The 18,440-nt window shown below is 35.7% G+C and overlaps 1 pseudogene across 1 annotated transcript; it reads right to left on the reverse strand.

Moving 5' to 3' along the window:
* Positions 1–303: 303 nt before the first annotated feature.
* Positions 304–528, reverse strand: LOC306659162 (small integral membrane protein 15-like; annotated as a pseudogene). Its single transcript has one exon. The product of its transcript is annotated as a small integral membrane protein 15-like (transcript).
* Between the last annotated feature and the right edge of the window lie 17,912 nt (positions 529–18,440).

Raw genomic sequence — 18,440 nt, forward strand, 5'->3', positions numbered from 1 at the left:
TTATGGTATCATGTCTGCTCCAAAAAAGTTTAGGAGTTTGGAGCATTTGGGGATTTGAATTTTCAGATTAGGAATGCTCAACCTGTAAAATAAATGCTAATTTAAGTTTGTTGCTAGTAGATGCCAACAAACTTTCTTTACCGGAGCTAAAAGCCACTAAGTATTAAGGTCAGAACCAGCATGATTCTACTGCATGGTTAGACTTCATTTATTGAATAATACTATCATGAAATCCAATGAAACCTTCCTAAGTCCTTCCAAAATTTTCTAAGTGTTTCTCCAGTGGCAGAAACTGTTGCCTCTTCAGTCCTTTTTTAGTTGGTTAGCTTTTGCAATGTTTCTTGACTTTTTTTGTTTCTTCTTTTGCTCTTTCTCCTTGGCTTCAGTCAGCTTGACTGATTTCTAGAACATTACAGCACTTGCAAGGAATACTGGAGTAAGGTCCCAAATTACAGTGGTAAAGAAGCCATATGGGTCCTTTGCAGCCCATTCCACAACATATTCAGCACAAGCCTTGATGTCAGACATCTTTGTAGCAGTCTAAAGAAAATTTATGCTTGAGTAGTGATCTCTAATTTTGTCAGTGGATTATCAGTGAGCCAATCCCAATTTCAGATGACCCTTTGTTTTTTGCCTTCTTCTTGAGTTCCACCATACATTTCTGAGAGATTAAGTTTCTTTTGTCTTTCCTTCCTTCCCACAAGCTGGCCTTAGACCCTTGGTGGTCACATTTATCCTTGGCCTGGGCCAAGGCAAGCACAGGCCCTTCACCCTCTACCCTTTTCCCACTGTTGACTGGGCAGAGCTTGCAGAGTGGGACTCCAGGACCCCTATCACTTTCCACACCTTGCACTGTGCCCACCATGGCTTGGCCCAGCAGACACCACCACAACCACCACCAACAGTCTGCATTGCCCCCAGACTCAGATTCCCACTCCCAAGTCAACACTGCCTGATGTCAGCTCTTATATGGAATAAGATATTTATTTCCTGTGTCACCGGATAAATGCCAACAGATGGGTTTTGCAATCAGTTGAACCCTTGGATCACATGTGTTCATCAGAGAAATAAAGTTATTTTTCCCTGTATTTGCCAAAAACCTGGTGGGCGAAAGGAAGTAAAAATACCAACTGGAAAGAAAGGCAATGCTTAGTGGGATAGAAGGAGAGCAGCAACAGAACTAGGTCAAAACTGCTCCTTGACAAATGTTTTGATGTGGAAATTATACTGATAATAAGCCCAAGCAGCCTCAGTGTCCAGCAGACATATCCCTATATAACAGAATATTCAACAGAAGTTCCTAAAGTGAGGGTTGAGGGAGTTGAAACCAAACTGTTTGCAAGCGCCAGTGGAGCACCCCTGGGAAATCCCAGAAATCCCTGGAGTTGGTATGTGTTTATTTTCTATTTCTGCTGTAAACAAACTGTCCTAAACTTTATGACTTAGTACCATTTATTTTCTTACCATTCTGGATGTCAGAACTTAAGCTGGCTTGAAAAGGTTTTGTTCTTTCTGTACACTAGAGGAGAGAATCCATCTCTTTATATTTCACGGCTTCTAGAGTCTGCCCACCTTCCTTGCTCAACACGCAGACCTCCCCTTCCATTCTCACACTTCCTTCTCTTATTCCATCAGTGGTCTTTCTCTTTCACTTATAAGGTCCCCATGATACATTCAGCTCTTGGATAAATCAGGATAATTTCTTCTTCATCATCATCATCATCATCACCACCATCATCACCATCTCTTCTTTTTCTTTTGGAATCTCAAGATCCTTAACCACAAAGTTTCTTTTGTTCTGTAAGGTAAGATATTCACAGGTATCTTGGATCACAGATATTATTGGATTGCCAGTTAATTTTTTTTCCCTTTGGCCTACTGTAGGTTATATTACTTTTTAAATCTTAGGATTCCTTATTAGTCTAGGCATGAAAACTTTATAAATAAAATTTTAAAATCTTAAGAAAAATAATATTCCAATAGGAAAACAACAAAAACGTAGAAAATTTTCTCTAAAAAATTCAGAAGTATAAAATTGCATACATGTATTTACCAAATCAACACACATTAATTCAGTTTATTTCTTTAAGTTAATTATATTTCACTCCCAGAAAAATAATTAAAATATAATTTGCTAATTTTTGAGTAAGTTATGCTCTAAACTAACCTGACTATAAATTTTAGTCATATTAATTTGCTGTCACTTTAAATGGGGCCTTACATATTACTTTTAGTTAATTCATTCTCCATATATGGAGAGATCAGAATTGGACAATATAAATTAAAATTCTCATAAAATAAAGGAAAGGAAAGGAGAGAAAAATGTAAAACTACACCCCAAACTTTGTTTCCCTTCACACAAATGAAGGGAAAAAATAAAAAAAAAAAAAAAAAAAAACACTGTTTGGAGATTAGCTTCTGAGAATGATTTTCACAAAAGATATCTTGTATTTTTAAAAATTGAGCTATCACTGTTAAACTCGATCTACACAGTATAAACAAACATATAAAATTCAGTCCTCATGTTAACTATTAAGCACTGGCATGGGAGTTCATAAGACATAACCAGACATTCTTCTGTAGGAGTCTCTTGGCTCACAAGAACTCATTTTGGAAAGAAAGAAACTGGGGTCATGTTCATTTGAACAATAGATTTGTAATAAAAAACCACATGAGCTTGAGGAAATGATTTCCTTGAACTGGCCCAATTTGCAAAAGGAAGTGAAATTGAATTTCTGGGCCAAATCATTTAATAACTATATAAACCATAGAGCTGAAAATGTGTTATTGTAAACCTGCAACCAAGAAACTGAATAAAGAAAATGTATGCAACCTGCTACTAGTGATTAGCAAAGCCTTCTTCAATAATCCTTCATATTTGCCTCTTCTTCTAAAACCAATTGTGTTGGGTCTGTTTCTATCCAATCATGCTGCGGTTTTTATATATCAGGCTGATGCTAATTTATTTGAACATAAAGGTAATATAGCACTTGTCTGTATGCGCCAGGCTTCAGTTTTTAAGTTTGAAATCATATCAAAGAAGTACATTTAAAAAATAAGAACTTGCATCATAGACTATTTTCTAGTTGAGACACATTTTAAGAGTGGAATAGGTCCTCCTATCAATTTTATGCACCAATTAAAAAAATTCTCTATCTTTACCCTTTGCTCTAGACACTGATAAAACCACCAGTGTCACGCAGCCTTTGCAGATCAAACCAAACAGCACCTGACTTAGGGTCAACACTGCCTTGAGGCTTTTCCGATTTGATATGTGAATATCCTGAAAACTCTTCCACCCTCACTCTGATGGAACCTGGAAGTAACCCATCTACTGATTCTGCAGGGCCATTTTTGGAAAAGTGAAAAGGAGTCAATTTCAAAGATCTTTTCTTCTAGGCAACTGATTCTAGGACACCATACATAAAATTTATCAATAATTCTTTAATGATCCTGTGTCAGTCATTTACTTCAGTGGCCAACTAAGTGATACATCCTTGTACTGACATTCCCTTCTTTTCTTCCCTATTATCTTCCCTGGAAACTAGTCTACTCCCCTAATTTTGTCCTCAATAATCTACATGTATGATATCTCGGTTTTAAGATTAAAAAATTCTGCTATAAAAATGAAATGGAAGACTAGAGTTCTAAAAAAAAAAAAAAAAAAAAAAACCATAAATATGGCTTCCTATAGATGACAATGGTTTGTTAATATATTCATGCTGTTTCAGGAACCTGGAATACTACTTGTTCCTTTGGATTTGAGCACAAATCAAAATATATTGCCAAAAAAAAAAAAAAGGAAACAAATATTCCATTGAAATAGTTGATATATTTGAATATCATAAATCCAGTTTAGTTATATATAGAAAATATGATTTCTTATTCACATATTTAGATTTTATGTTATATTTTATATTTATGAGTTTGTATGCCTAAGACAATTTTTAGTTTATGAACTAGTGATAACCAGAAATGGTCATATTTTACTGACATATAAAGAATGCAGAAGTGAACATCATTTACTGAAGTGTGAAATATGAACAGGTCAAATGTTCCCAAATGAAAACGATCTTTGGAAAAAAATTATATATCTGCCCACCAAATTCAATAAATGGATAGTGTTTAAATGCAGAGGTAGTTGATTCTCTTTGACTATAAAAGTAATGCATGCTTATGTCATTAAACTTCTACAAACTTCCTTTTTATTCTGAAAATAGCATCTAGTTTTGCATATTTCAAGGGATCTTAAAAGATGGAAAATCTATATTAGCTAAGATAATCAGTTGAGATTCAAAGGGAAAAAGTAGATGTTTTTATTTATGCCTATTCAATACTGAAGAAACAAAAATATTTAGAATTATTTTGGTTAAAAAAATTGGTTAAAAAATGTTCAAGTCTTCTTTTTTCTTATGTGAAATATAACATTGGAAAATTCGATCGTCCTTTATATTAGATATGCTTATTTTTAAGTTTTGAATTTCACATTATTGAAATATGTATTTTATCTTAAAGATAACAAAAACATTGCTAATAATATGCACATATACATAGTAACAATTCATCAGCCATTTCCTGTTGTTAAATTTTCCACTGGTAAAAACATTACAATCATTACTTCTTTCTTATGTGTATTTTTTCCAAACCTGAAAATGGCATAGGCAATATCAATGACAGAGCGCTTTTAGATCTCACTTTGCTTTCAATTACAAAATTATTAAAACTTAATAAAAGAAAAGGCATGTTCACATACACTCAGTGATACATTAAAAAATAGCAGTGTAGCACTGAAGGGTGTTTAAGTCAATTTTTTAATGTCTATGAACAAAAGACCTAAGAAGAACAATTTTAGAGGCTCATGGTTGAGGTTCACCGTTTAGGAGATCTCAGTCAACTCCATTGCTCTGGGCCCAAGGTGAGGCAGAACATCAAGGCAAAAGGTCGTAGTGGAGAAAAACAGCTCTGGACATGGTACCAGAAGCCAAGAGAGAAAAATCAGTTCTCAACAGGGATGAAGGCAGGGCCCCAATGACCCACCTTCCCCAGTCACATCCTACCTGCCTAGAGTTAACATGCAGTTAATCCCTATCAGTGGATTAATCCACTGATTAGGTTATAGCTCTCATCAGTAATAACATATAAATAGAAGTAGTAAATCAGAAAAGAATGAAGTTACTGTGCTTGAATTTTACATTTGCCTTTGATAGTGGGATAAAGGTAAAATAAAAAAGGAATTTTATCATTCATATGTTTCATTTGATCATGAAAGAGGACGTTATCCAGTGCTTTAGGAAATATAATGCTGTTTTATAATGCAAAACAGTGTAAACTAAAAATGTCACAAAGATTTTATATAGAAAACTTTGAATAAAGTAATAAATAATATCTTCAAAACAACTTTATAGTAACTGAAGTGGTGAAGTGGTGAATATTTAATTACTGTATATTATACAGTCCCTTAATGAAAATTAAGAGAATAAGAAAACTCATCTTAATCAAGGAGAAATTGTGAAGAATTAAAAAAATGTGGCCAAACCTGATGCAAGCATAAAATGTAAATATTGTGTCTCTTAGATGACCTTTAGTCTCTAAAAAGTCACTGGGTTTGATTTTCAGCACCACATATAAACAAACAAAATAAAGCCCATTGACAACTAAAAAAATTTTTTTAAGAAAAAAAGAGTATGTCCTTTAAAAAAAAGTATCATTACTCGTTCAAGCTTGGATAGGAATACATAACTGGCAGCTACAGTTAATATCTGGAGGGCTGGTATTTTGGATTGTTGAGAATGGTACCCACATGCCTTGGAAATCAGATGAGCAAATAACAATATTAGCATTGGAAGTCTACCCATTAGTCCCAATTGAATGGACAACTACTTCCCTCTTCCCAGACATAGTAGTTTTAGAAAGAAGTAAAATATTTTATTCAGGTGGCTCTTTGGATCTGCTCAAACAGGAGAATTTGCATGATTCTCATACTTCTGTAAATTAGGGCAAATGAGAAAAATTTGTCTCAGAAAATTTCTAAAAGAACCATTCAATCGTTCAGCAAATATATATTAATTGCTTACTCTCTATAATGCACTGTGCTCAGTTCCTAGAAGCTCAGGGTTCAGACAGAGAAATGCATATGGCCATATGTAGTGAAGATTGTAAAGTTAGGAAATACAGAACAGTGTGAGAACACAGGAAAAAGAAGATGGATTTGATGTCACCATTAATATCTGAAGTATGTATTCCGTTTGTAGGAATTTCTAAATTTATGTGAACAAAAGAAAAAAGTATAAATGACTAAAATGATGTAACATTCTAAGGTTCTCAATTTTTATTTTTCTATAGGACAAACTTTGTAATACGACATCAAAATCCTCTATCCTCTTTGATCAATAAATGGAAGACAATTTCTTCCCCTTCCCCTTACTGCTCATTTTTTTCTATTAAGGTATTCATTCAAATTGTCTCTTCTCTCAGGAGGTCTTTCCTAGCTAACTGACAGTCCTGGACCTCTTACTTGGCCTCATCCAATTCACCTTTTGTAGCACAAATCACCCATTGGATATTATATCGTATATTTGTTTTCTATTCTTTATTTCAATTTTTTAATTATTTATTTATTTTAATTAAAAATCATAAATTTACATAGGGCAATATTGTTTGATTCATTCTGTTATTGTTTCCCTTCCCCCCCCACCCCTCCCACCCCTCTTTTCCCTCTATACAGTCCTTCCTTCCACCATTCTTACCACCCTCCTTATCCCTAACCCTAAACCTAACCCTAAACCTAACGCTAACCCCACATAACCCCCCTTATATGTCCTCATCCGCTTATCAGCGGGATCATTCGTCCTTTAGTTTTTTGAGATTAGCTTATCTCACTTAGCATGATATCCTCCAATTTCATCCATTTGCCTGCAAATGCCATAATTTTATCATTCTTCATGGCGGAGAAATATTCCATTGTATATATATGCCACAGTTTCTTTATCTATTCATCAACTGAAGGGCATCTAGGTTGGTTCCACAATCTGGCTTTATTGAATTGAGCAGCTATGAACATTGATATGGCTGTATCTCTATAGTATGCTGATTTTAAGTCCTTTGGGTATAGGCCAAGGAGTGGGATAGCTGGGTCAAATGGTGGGTCCATTCCAAGCTTTCTGAGGAATCTCCATACTGCTTTCCAGAGTGGCTGCACTAATTTGCAACCACACCAGCAATGTATGAGTGTACCTTTCTCCCCACATCCTCGCCAACACCTATTATTGTTTGTGTTCTTGATAATCGCCATTCTAATTGGGGTGAGATGAAATCTTAGGGTAGTTTTGATTTGCATTTCTCTTATTACTAGAAATGTTGAACATTTTTTCATATATCTGTTGATTGCTTGTACATCTTCTTCTGTGAAGTGTCTGTTTATTTCCTTAGCCCATTTGTTGATTGGATTATTTATATTCTTGGTGTAGAGTTTTTGAGTTCTTTATAGATTCTGGAAATTAGTGCTCTATCTGAAGTATTCTCCCACTCTGTAGGCTCTCTCTTCACATTGCTGATAGTTTCCTTTGCTGAGAGAAAGCTTTTTAGTTTGAATCTATCCCAGTGGTTGATTCTCACTTTTATTTCTTGTGCTATGGGAGTCCTGTTATGGAAGACTGATCCTAAGCCAACAGTTGAAGGTTTGGACCTACTTTTTCTTCTATAAGATGCAGGGTCTCTGGTCTGATTCCGAGGTCCTTGATCCATTTTGGGTTGAGTTTTGTGCAGGGTGAGAGATAGGGATTTAGTTTCTTTCTGTTGCATATGGATTTCCAATTTCACAGCACCATTTGTTTGAAGAGGCTATCTATTCTCCATTGCATATTTTTGGCACCTTTGTCTAGTATGAGAAAATTGTATTTATTTGGATTGTGTCCATGTCCTCTATTCTGTACCATTGATCTTCCTATTTTGGTACCAATACCATGCCGTTTTTGTTACTGTTGCTTTGGAATAGAATTGAAGATCTGGTATTGCCATATTCACTGCTTCGCTCTTTCTCTGAGGATTGCTTTAGCTATTCTGGGTTTCTTATTCTTCCAGATGAATTTCATAATTGCTTGCTCTATTTCTGTAAGGTACATCATTGGGATTTTAATTGGAATTGCATTGAATCTGTATAGCACTTTAGGTAGTATGGCCATTTTGACAATATTAATTCTGCCTATCCAAGAACATGGGAGATCTTTCCATCTTCTAGGGTTTTTTAAAATTTCTTTCTTTAGTGTTCTGTAGTTCTCATTGTAGAGGTCTTTCACCTCTTTTGTGAGATTGATTCCCAAGTATTTTATTTTTTTCAATGCTGTTGTGAATGGGGTAGTTTTCCTTATTTCTCTTTCTGAAGATTCATCACTTATGTATAAAAATGCATTGGATTTATGAGCATTGATCTTGTAACCTGCTACTTTACTGAATTCACTTATGAGTCCTAAGAGTTTTCTGGTGGAATTTCTAGGTTCCTCTAAATATATAATCATGTCATCAGTGAACAGGGATAATTTGAGTTCCTCTTTTCCAATTCATATCCCTTTAATTTCTTTGGTTTTGTCTAATTGCTCTGACTAGAGTCTCAAGAACGATATTGAATAGAAGTAGTGAAAGAGGGCATCCTTGCCTTGTTCCAGTTTTTAGGGGGAATGCTTTCAGTTTTTCACCATTTAGAATGATATTGGCCATGGGCTTAGCTTAGATGGCCTTTATAATGTTAACGAATGTTCCCACTACCCTAATTTTCTCTAGTGTTTTGAGCATGAAGGGATGTATTTTCTCAAATGCTTTTTCTGCATCTATTGAAATAATCATGTGATTCTTAACTTTTATTCTGTTGATATGGTGAATGACATTTATTGATTTCCGGATGTTGAACCAACCTTGCATCCCTGGGATAAAACCCACTTGATCGTGGTGCACTATCTTTTTAATATATTTTTGTATGCAATTTGCTAAATTTTGTTGAGAATTTTTGCGTCAATGTTCATTAAGGATATTGGTCTGAAATTTTCTTTCCTTGATGTGTCTCTGTCTGGTTTAGGTATCAGGGTGATATTGGCTTCATAGAATGAGTTTGTGAGGGTTCCCTCCTCTTCTATTTTATGGAATACTTTGGGAAGAATTGGAATGAGCTCTTCTTTAAAGGTTTTGTAGAACTCGGCTGAGAACCCATCTGGTCCCGGACTTTTCTTTGTTGGTAGGCTTTTGATGACCTCTTCTATTTCATTGCTTGAAATTGATTTATTTAAGTTGTGTATGTCCTCCTGGTTCAGTTTAGGTAATTCATATGTCTCTAGAAACTTGTTGATGTCTTCGTGGTTTTCTGTTTTGTTGGAGTATAGATTTTCAAAATAGCTTCAATTATGTTTTGTATTTCACTCGTGTCTGTTGTGATATTTCCTTGTTCATTCCGAATTTTAGTAATTTGAGTTTTCTCCCTCTTTCTCTTTGTTCGTGTGGCTAAGAGTTTATCAATTTTGTTTATTTTTTCAAAGAACCAACTATTTATTTTGTTAATTTTTCCAATTGTTTCTTTTGTTTCAATTTCATTGATTTCGGCTCTGATTTTAACTATTTCCTGTCATCTACTCCTTTTGGTGTTGGTCTGCTCTTCTTTTTCTAGGGCTTTGAACTGTAGTGTTAAGTCATTTATTTGTTGATTTCTACTTCTTTGTTGAATGCGCCCCATGAAATCCATCTTCCTCTAAGTACTGCTTTCATAGTGTCCCAGAGATTTTGATATGATGTGTCTTTGTTCTCATTTACTTCTAAGAATTTTTTTTTATTTCCCTCCTGATGTCTTCTGTTATCCATTCATCATATTAATAGTGTATTATTTAATCTCCAGGTATTGGAGAAGTTTTTTATTCTGTCATTTATTTCTAATTTCAATCCATTATGATCTGATAGAGTACAAGGTAGTATCTCTATCTTCTTATGTTGCTAACATTAGCTTTGTGGCATAAGACATGGTCTATTTAGAGAAGGATCCATGTGTTGCTGAGAAGAAAGTGTATTCGTTCTTTGTTGGATAGCATATTCTATATAAGTCGGTTAAGTCTAAATTGTTGATTGTGTTATTGAGATCTATGGTTTCTTTATTCAATTTTTGTTTGGACGATCTATCCAGCGGTGAGAGAGGTGTGTTAAAATCACCTCGTATTATTGTGGTCTATTTGATTTCTGGAATTGAGAAGGATTTGTTTGACGTACATGGATGAGCCAATGTTCGGGACATAGATATTTATGATTGTTATGTCTTGCTGATTTATGCTTCCCTTAAGCAGTATGTAATGTCCTTCTTTATACCTTCTGACTAGTTTTGGCTTGAAGTCCACATTATCTGAAATGAGGATGGATACTCAGCTTTTTTGCTGTGTCCATGTGCATGGTATGTTTTTTTCCCATCCTTTCACCTTTAGTCTATGGGTATCTCTTTCTATGAGATGAGTCTCTTGCAGGCAGCAAATTGTTCGATTTTTCTTTTTAACCCATTCTGCTAGTCTATGTCTTTTGATTGATGAGTTCAGGCCATTAACATTCAGGGTTATTATTGTGATATGATTTGTATCCCAGTCATTTGACTCATTTTTGTTTTTTGGCATGATTTGGTTTCCCCTTTATTTGGCTATTCCTTTAGGCTAGTTCCTCCCATTGCTGATTTGCATCGTTGTTTTTCATCTCTTCCTCATGGAATATTTTGCTGAGAATGTTCTGCAATGCTGGCTTTCTTTTTGTAAATTCCTTTAGCTTTTGTTTATCATGGTAGGATCTTATTTCATCGTCAAATCTGAATGTAAGTTTTGCTGGGTATAAGATTCTTGGTTGGTATCCATTTCCTTTCAGGGCTTGGTAAATGTTGTCCCAGGCCCTTCTAGCTTTTAGGGTCTGGATTGAAAAATCTGCTGATATTCTTATTGGTTTCCCCCTGAATGTAATTTGATTCTTTTCTCTCGTGGCCTTTAAAATTCTGTCTGTCTTTATTTTGTATGTTAGCTATTTTCATAATACTGTGCCTTGGCGTGGGTCTGTTGTAATTTTGTATATTTGGAGTTCTATAAGCCTCTTATACTTGGTATTCCATTTCATTCTTCAGATTTGGGAAATTTTCTGATATTATTTCTTTGAATAGATTGTTCATTCCTTTGGTTTGTTTCTCTAAGCCTTCCTCAATCCCAATAATTCTTATTTTTGGCCTTTTCAGGATATCCCATAATTCTTGTAGGTTCTGTTCATGATTTCTTACCATCTTTTCTGTTTGGTCAACTTTGTTTTCAAGGTTAAATATTTTGTCTTCAATATCTGAGGTTGTGTCTTCCAGGTTTTCTATCCTATTGGTTATGCTTTCTATGGAGTTTTTAACTTGGTTTATTGTTTCCTTCATTTCAAAGATTTCTCTTTGGTTTTTTTTTCAATATCTCTAACTCTTGATTGAAATGATCTCTTGCTTCCTGTATTTGCTCCTTTAACTGTTTATTGGTGCGATCATTTTAATGCCTGCATTTGCTCTTTCATCTCCTCCTTCAATGCCTGCATTTGCTCTTTCATCTCCTCGTTTGTTTCCCTGATTGTTTTAATTATGTACATTCTGAACTCCCTTTCTGACATTTCTTCTGCTGTGCTGTCATTGGGTTTTATTGATATAGGATCTAGGTTTGTTTGGTACATTTTCTTCCCTTCTTTTCTCATATTGGTCAGATATCAGTGGGACTTTGTGATATTGCAGAATTCTTCTATTGGCTTGTAGTTTCCCTGTAGATTTCCAGTGTATCATCTTCCTGCCTTCAGTAGCCTGAAGTCTTGGAGTAACTTGATAATGCAGTGCTTCCAAGGAAATCTGCCCCTAGCCTGCTATTTGTTACAGGACTTGGAGCTGGCTCTGGGTGGAAAGGCTCTCACTGGGGGGCCTACTCCGAGAAGCTAGCCTGGAAAGGTGCTTCCCACTGGAGGGGGCCGAGCTGCGGGCTACTTGGGGAAGTCCCTGGTTACCCTGTCCTGGTCCCTGAAGCAACCTGTGGGGAGGAACTCGCCGCCCTGGTTCACCGACTTGAAGCTTGATTCTGTGCAGAAAGGCTCTCACTGGGGTGCCTGCTCTGAGATGCTGGAGAATCTGGCCCTGTTGGAGGAGCCCACCGCCGGAATGCACAGAGCTGCCTGGGGAGGACTCTTGCTGCCCTATCCTACTCTAATAAGCCACCCGAATCTGGGCCTGCCACCCGGGCAGCGCTTCACCGGGTGGGGGGAGGCTCACCCCGTGGCTCTATTTTAGTCCGAGTCTCTCAATGCCTCCCCTTCTTGAATCCTGTGTTCTGGAGCAACTGGAGATGCAGTCACCCTCTAGTCCGCCATCTTGGATCGCCCTGTGGAAAAAACATGCGGCCAGGGGTCAGCGGGGGAGGTCCACCTGGAGAGGTCTCTGGCTGCCTTGCCCTGGTCCCAGAGGCTGCTTGCGGGCCAGAGGTCTTCCCTGGCTTGGGGACTTGTGGCTGGCTCCCGTGGCTCTATTTTAGTCTGAGTCTCTCAATGCCTCCCCTTCTTGAATCCTGGGTTCTGGAGCGACTGGAGATGCAGTCACCCTCTAGTCTGCCTTCTTGGATCGCCCCATGGAAAAAAACCTGCCAGGGGGATGGGGGAGGGGCAGGTCCACCTGGAGAGGTCTCTGGCTGCCTTGCAGTGGTCCCAGAGGCTGCTTGCAGGCCAGAGGTCTCTGCTGGCTTGGGGACTTGTGGCTGGCTCTGTGTGGAAGGGCTCTCACTGAGGGGCCTGGTCCGAGAAGCTAGCCTGGAAAGGCGCTTCCTGCCGGAGGGGGCCGTGCTGCGGGCTGCTTGGGGAAGTCCCTGGCTGTCCTGTCCTGGTCCTTAAGTAACCTGTGGGCAGGAACTCACAGCCCTGGTTCAGGGACTTGAAGCTTGGTTCTGTGCAGAAAGGCTTTCACTAGGGGGCCTGCTCTGAGATGCTGGAGAATCTGGCCCTGTGGGAGGAGCCCACCGCCGGAGTGCACAGAGCTGCCTGGGGAAGACTCTAGCTGCCCTACCCTACTCTAATAAGCCACCTGAATCCAGGCCTGCCACCTGGGCAGTGCTTCACCGGGTGGGGGAGACTCACCCTGTGGCTCTATTTTAGTCCGAGTCTCTCAATGCCTCCCCTTCTTGAATCCTGTGTTCTGGAGCGACTGGAGATGCAGTCACCATCTAGTCTGCCATCTTGGATCGCCTGTTTTCTATTCTTTACACACTATCTGTCAAGATCAAAAAGCAAATTTTGTTTTCACTCTTCTTTCACAGCGGTTAGAAGAGTGTCTTGCATTTATTACTAGCTCGGTAAATATTTAGTGAATGAGTAAATTAATGCTCTACTGGGCTTCTAAATTTACCTTAGAATGTTTTCAGAAACAAAACAATATCCGACTATTTAATCAAAATGATTGTGTGTGTGTGTGTGTGTGTGTGTGTGTGTGTGTGTGAGAGAGAGATATTTGAGCAGAATTGATCTTTGTGAACTCTATGTCTTCAAATAAATTTATAAATTAAGATAGATTGCATGTACAGGAGCAGAATTTTACTACAGTTTAATGATAATTATTTTCATGAGGGTAGTACTTGATAAAATAGACAGCAACTTGAAGGAGGGAGGTTTTGATAGAATGATGAGAATTGTAAGACATGAGCAGATTTGTCAGGAACTTGCTTAGATACATAAATTTGGATAAAACATTCAAAAGAGTTTCACTCAGAGTTCAAATGAGACAGCTCTGCTGGATGCTAAGAACTGAACAAGGTAAAGGAGAAAAGCTTCTTGTCCTTAAAATAGTTCATTGTTTTTGAATTAATATATATTTCAAATTATATGTAATTTCTTCTAGGATAAACAGTATAAAATTAACACTAATAAATGAGATACGATATGATCAAGGTTTATTTCAGAGTGCCTAGACTGAGAGTCAGCACATGTTTGAAAGTTATTATAACAGATGTTGTAATAGGTGATGATTTCCTGGATTAATACAGTGGGAATGGAATGAGCCTTATTGAAAGATAATCCTGAGCAATTGGAATAAGTGAAGAATTTTTTGCTAGTAAAAGAAATAGAAGCTATGGTGACTTAGTAGCTCTTTGACAGACAAATTGTTGTATGATGCCACCAGCATAAATAGGGACTCAGAATAATAAGTGCAGTAGAGATAATTAGTTTCACCCTACTTGTGCTAAGGCTAAGGCATTGTTTCCAATTAGGGTTATTTATTGGATTGACTTTAAAAAAATGTGCTTGAATTTAGCAAGGAAAGAATCCACAGAGATATACTCTGCTAGGGCATTTATTTTCATAATGAAATGAAGTTATTCAGGATTGCACTAAATCTCATTAATGGAGTTGAAGTAAAGAGGACATAAGTTGCATATCAAATTAAGTCCCAACATTTGATAACATCCTACTGTCAATGCTGCTAAATGACTAAACAAACAATTCTAACAAAATTCCATAGGAGACCAGATGAGTTCTATTATTTTAAATTCCACCATTTGGAAATTATCTCTTTTTAGAAAATATTGATGAAATTTTTGACCTGTATCTACAAAACCCCAAATAGTACACAATTTTAGCTCTTTGTATCAATATTATCATAAGTGTATAATGGGAAAGTTTGAGAATTGTTAAATTGTAACTCAAGTGTTTTGAGACTAGATATTGGTTCAAGATCAGAGCATATAGAATGAAGAAGAGGAGGTATTAATTTGAATTTTAAAATTATATATAGCATTTTCTTGGGGTAGAAAATCTTTTTTTTTGTTTAACATTGATTTATATGAAATCACAGATCTAATTTTATTGCTAAAAATATTGTTTTTATTTTGTTAAATTACATAATGAAAAGGAAAATAAGAATTTTAAATGATTGATATAATTTAAATACCCTAAATTTTTATATTTGTTAAAGAAATGAAAACAAATCATCCACATTGCATCTGTATTTTAAACAAAGAAGGAAATAATGAAGTGCTCTAAGAAAATTCTGACTATTCTTATAATAGTTAAGGAAATAGCCAATATGATGATGGAAATATGTTCGTTCGTGTGAGATTGTCTGGTTCTCCACTTATAAAAACTGCTTGTGATCTTCCTGTGTTTGTTTCACTAAGACACCCATATGCTAGTCATACTCCAGCAAAATTATTGTTTAGAACAAAAAGTAAAGTGGCATTTTAATGACCTCCTTATACATATGGAAGATGAGAAATTCTAATAAAAGTGTGTCTTCATTGATAATTAACAAAAGAAGTCCATCCTTTCATAGACTTAAGTCACTAGATATTTTGGTTTGAATCTTCAGTGATCCTGGAAAACATGTGTTATGAGATGCCGGACTATTGAGAGGTAAATGATTAGATTACAAGCACTTCACTTTGTTGGTGTATTAATCCACCTGATGCATTGATAATTTAAATGGGTGACTGGGTGGTAACTATAGGAACTACAGGTAGGAGGGTATGACTGGAGGAAATAGGTCACCAGTATCTTCATTTTACTTTTTGTCTTTTTTCTCCACTCCATATAAGAAGAAGGGTAGAAGGAACTACAAAGTTTGGAAACATAAAAAAGACAGTTTCAGATTTAGGGATACTCCCAGGACAGAGATAAACTGGTCTATGTTGTATCAGTATAACCCATAAGATGTGTCACCTGTCATTTATCTCAGTGATCTATACTGTCAGACTATAACAGTGCACATTATTTCAAGAAGAGATAGAGTAGGCAGCGATTATTATGACACCATTTTAAAACAATAGGAAAATCATCTTTTTATGTTGGAAACCTGAGGGAAAAGAATTTGAAAATACAGAAGAAGCAGGAAAACTTATTGTCTTTATTTTATAGGAACTTAAGGATTGTAGTTAGATGAAGAAAATTAATGAAGTTGATGCAACCATTACGTAGGCCTTGTGAATTTTGTGTTCATTCAGACTGTTTTTCTTTTCCTTTTTGGGAGGCAAATATAAGTGATTTGCATCTTCTAAATATAATATTTAGGAGTTGGAGTATTAGAAATAGATCTTATGTAGCCAGGATAATATATGTGATATTGTGTAGTATATCTAATAGGGAATCTATACATTAAATGCAAAAATAAAAAAAATAGACAAGTACTCTAATCTCTATCGAGGCATTTTTATTCTTTAAGAATTTTTAAACAATTTCTGAGAATGCATACAAATGTATTACATTTCTAATATTTGTCATTTAAAAATCTCTTGTTTTTCAGATGTGAAGCCAAGGTTATATTACAAATAAATCTATATGAATATGGCTGGCTTCAAGTGGAATGCAATGTAATTTATTTTTAAAATGCACAAAAATATTTATAAATATCCCACTGAATGACATAATTATATGAAGATTATACTATTTAAAACTTCTCAAAAAATTTCAACAAAATATCGTTTGCATGATATAGTATATGCATTATTGTGAATATTTTTTATTCATAACAGGAAGCAAGGGACTAATTGATGATACTCTCTCTTAAGTTAAAAATATTCCTTTTAATGCAGGAAATAATTTCTTTTCCTCCTCCTCCTTCCTTTTCCTCCCTGTTTCTCTTGTCTTCCCTTTCTCCTTCTTTCTTTTTGTACTTGGGTATTGAAACCAGAGACTGGCCCCATGCTAGGCACATTTTGTACCATTAAGAGACACTTCCAGCCCTTAAGAAGAATTATATTCTTTTCTGGGTAGGGGAGGACCAGGGATTGAACCCAGGGGTGCTAAACCACTTAGGCATATCCCCAACTTTTAATTTTTTATCTTGAGAAAGGGTCTTGCTAAGTTGCTTAGGGTCTCACTAAGATGCTGAAGCTGGCTTCAAATTTGCAATCCTCCTGCTTCAGCCTCCAGCACTGCCAGGATTACAGGTGTGCTCCACCACACTCAGCAAGAATTATATTATTAAATATAATTTTAACTGTATATGTTTTGAAAAACTAAAAAAATTAAATGAAAATATGCAAAAACTATTTTAATTAAAATTTTATTGCTTTTGAATTATTAACCATGAAAAATTTTTATCTTGAGAAACAAACTGAATGGACACTATTAGGTTTCACATGTATTTATGTCAATCCTTGCAAAAAATATTTACTTCTCTAGAATTAAGAAATTACTTTGACAACAAACTATGTAGAACTCTAAATAAACTCATATTCCTGCATATGATTCATAATATAAAAAACTGTATTAATTCTATCAGCAGCCAAGTGGCCCAAAGCAAAGCTGTCATGTCCTTGAAGTCTGTTTTGGTTGTAAAAATTCAAGTGCAATCTATGATTGTTTTATTCAACTCTAGTTTCAAAAACTCACACTCTCCACAGTTTCTCTCAGAAAAGAGGCAAAACTGCCATGAATATGGCAACAGAAGTCTTATTCATTAAACATATGTTCCATATGAAAAGGCATGGGATTTCCAAAGTCGTGATAACCATGTTTTCATTTTAATGTCACATAAAAGAATTGTAAAAATTTATTTGCAAATGTGAAAGGATATTTAAATTAAAGCCAAGTTTTAACACGATATTATGTTGTAGATCATTGTATATCTCAACTAATGCTTAGAGATAATACAGATGTATACTTGTATATTTACATAAATTTATATATATATAATTTAAATTTATATATATATATATGACTTAAAGGGATATGCTCTTACATACAAAAACAACAAGAAAATATTTTTTCTACAATATGTTTAGATGTCACTATCTGCATGATAATGTAGAATTTTTTTTTTCAGTATTTTAATGAATTTGCTTTTCTTCTGTACACACGAACCCTTATGGAATGAGTCAAAAACTCATTTTCCACCAAGTATACAGACTCAGAATTTTCTAATGACTCCCATTAGAGCATGATGAAACTATATAAAAAGAAAAAGCACATGCAAACACACTCTGTGTAGAGAGGTACCAATATAGAGTTAAAATATAAAACTTGGAATAAGCACATCTGTGATTCATTTTGAGATTTATTTGTATGTTTTGCATACATAAGCACTTACATATATGTCTAAATATTAATGTGCAACTTATAAACAAATAATAATATTGTCTTCAAACTGAACATACTTTCTTTTATTTCCAGAAACCATCAGCTTATCCTACCCCATCAAAACTCTCAATTGACTTACTTCCCATTTTCCCTGAAAAGAGAGGTAATCTATTGCCATCTTTTCTGTAGTTTTAAGAACAAGTCCTGTTCTTGCTTCTCATAAATGCCAACATTTTCACATGTGGACTAGGTCAATGTTCTCTTTTATTATTTGCGGGGGCGCCTAGCACATAAAACTCATGCCAGGGAAGTGTGCCTGGCGCATAAAGACCCATGCCAGAGGTTGGTAATCTTCCTCTGGAGGATGATAGCAAGGA

This window comes from Sciurus vulgaris, assembly GCF_902686455.1.
Source record: "Sciurus vulgaris genome assembly, chromosome: 4".
Taxonomy (NCBI): Eukaryota; Metazoa; Chordata; class Mammalia; order Rodentia; family Sciuridae; genus Sciurus; species Sciurus vulgaris.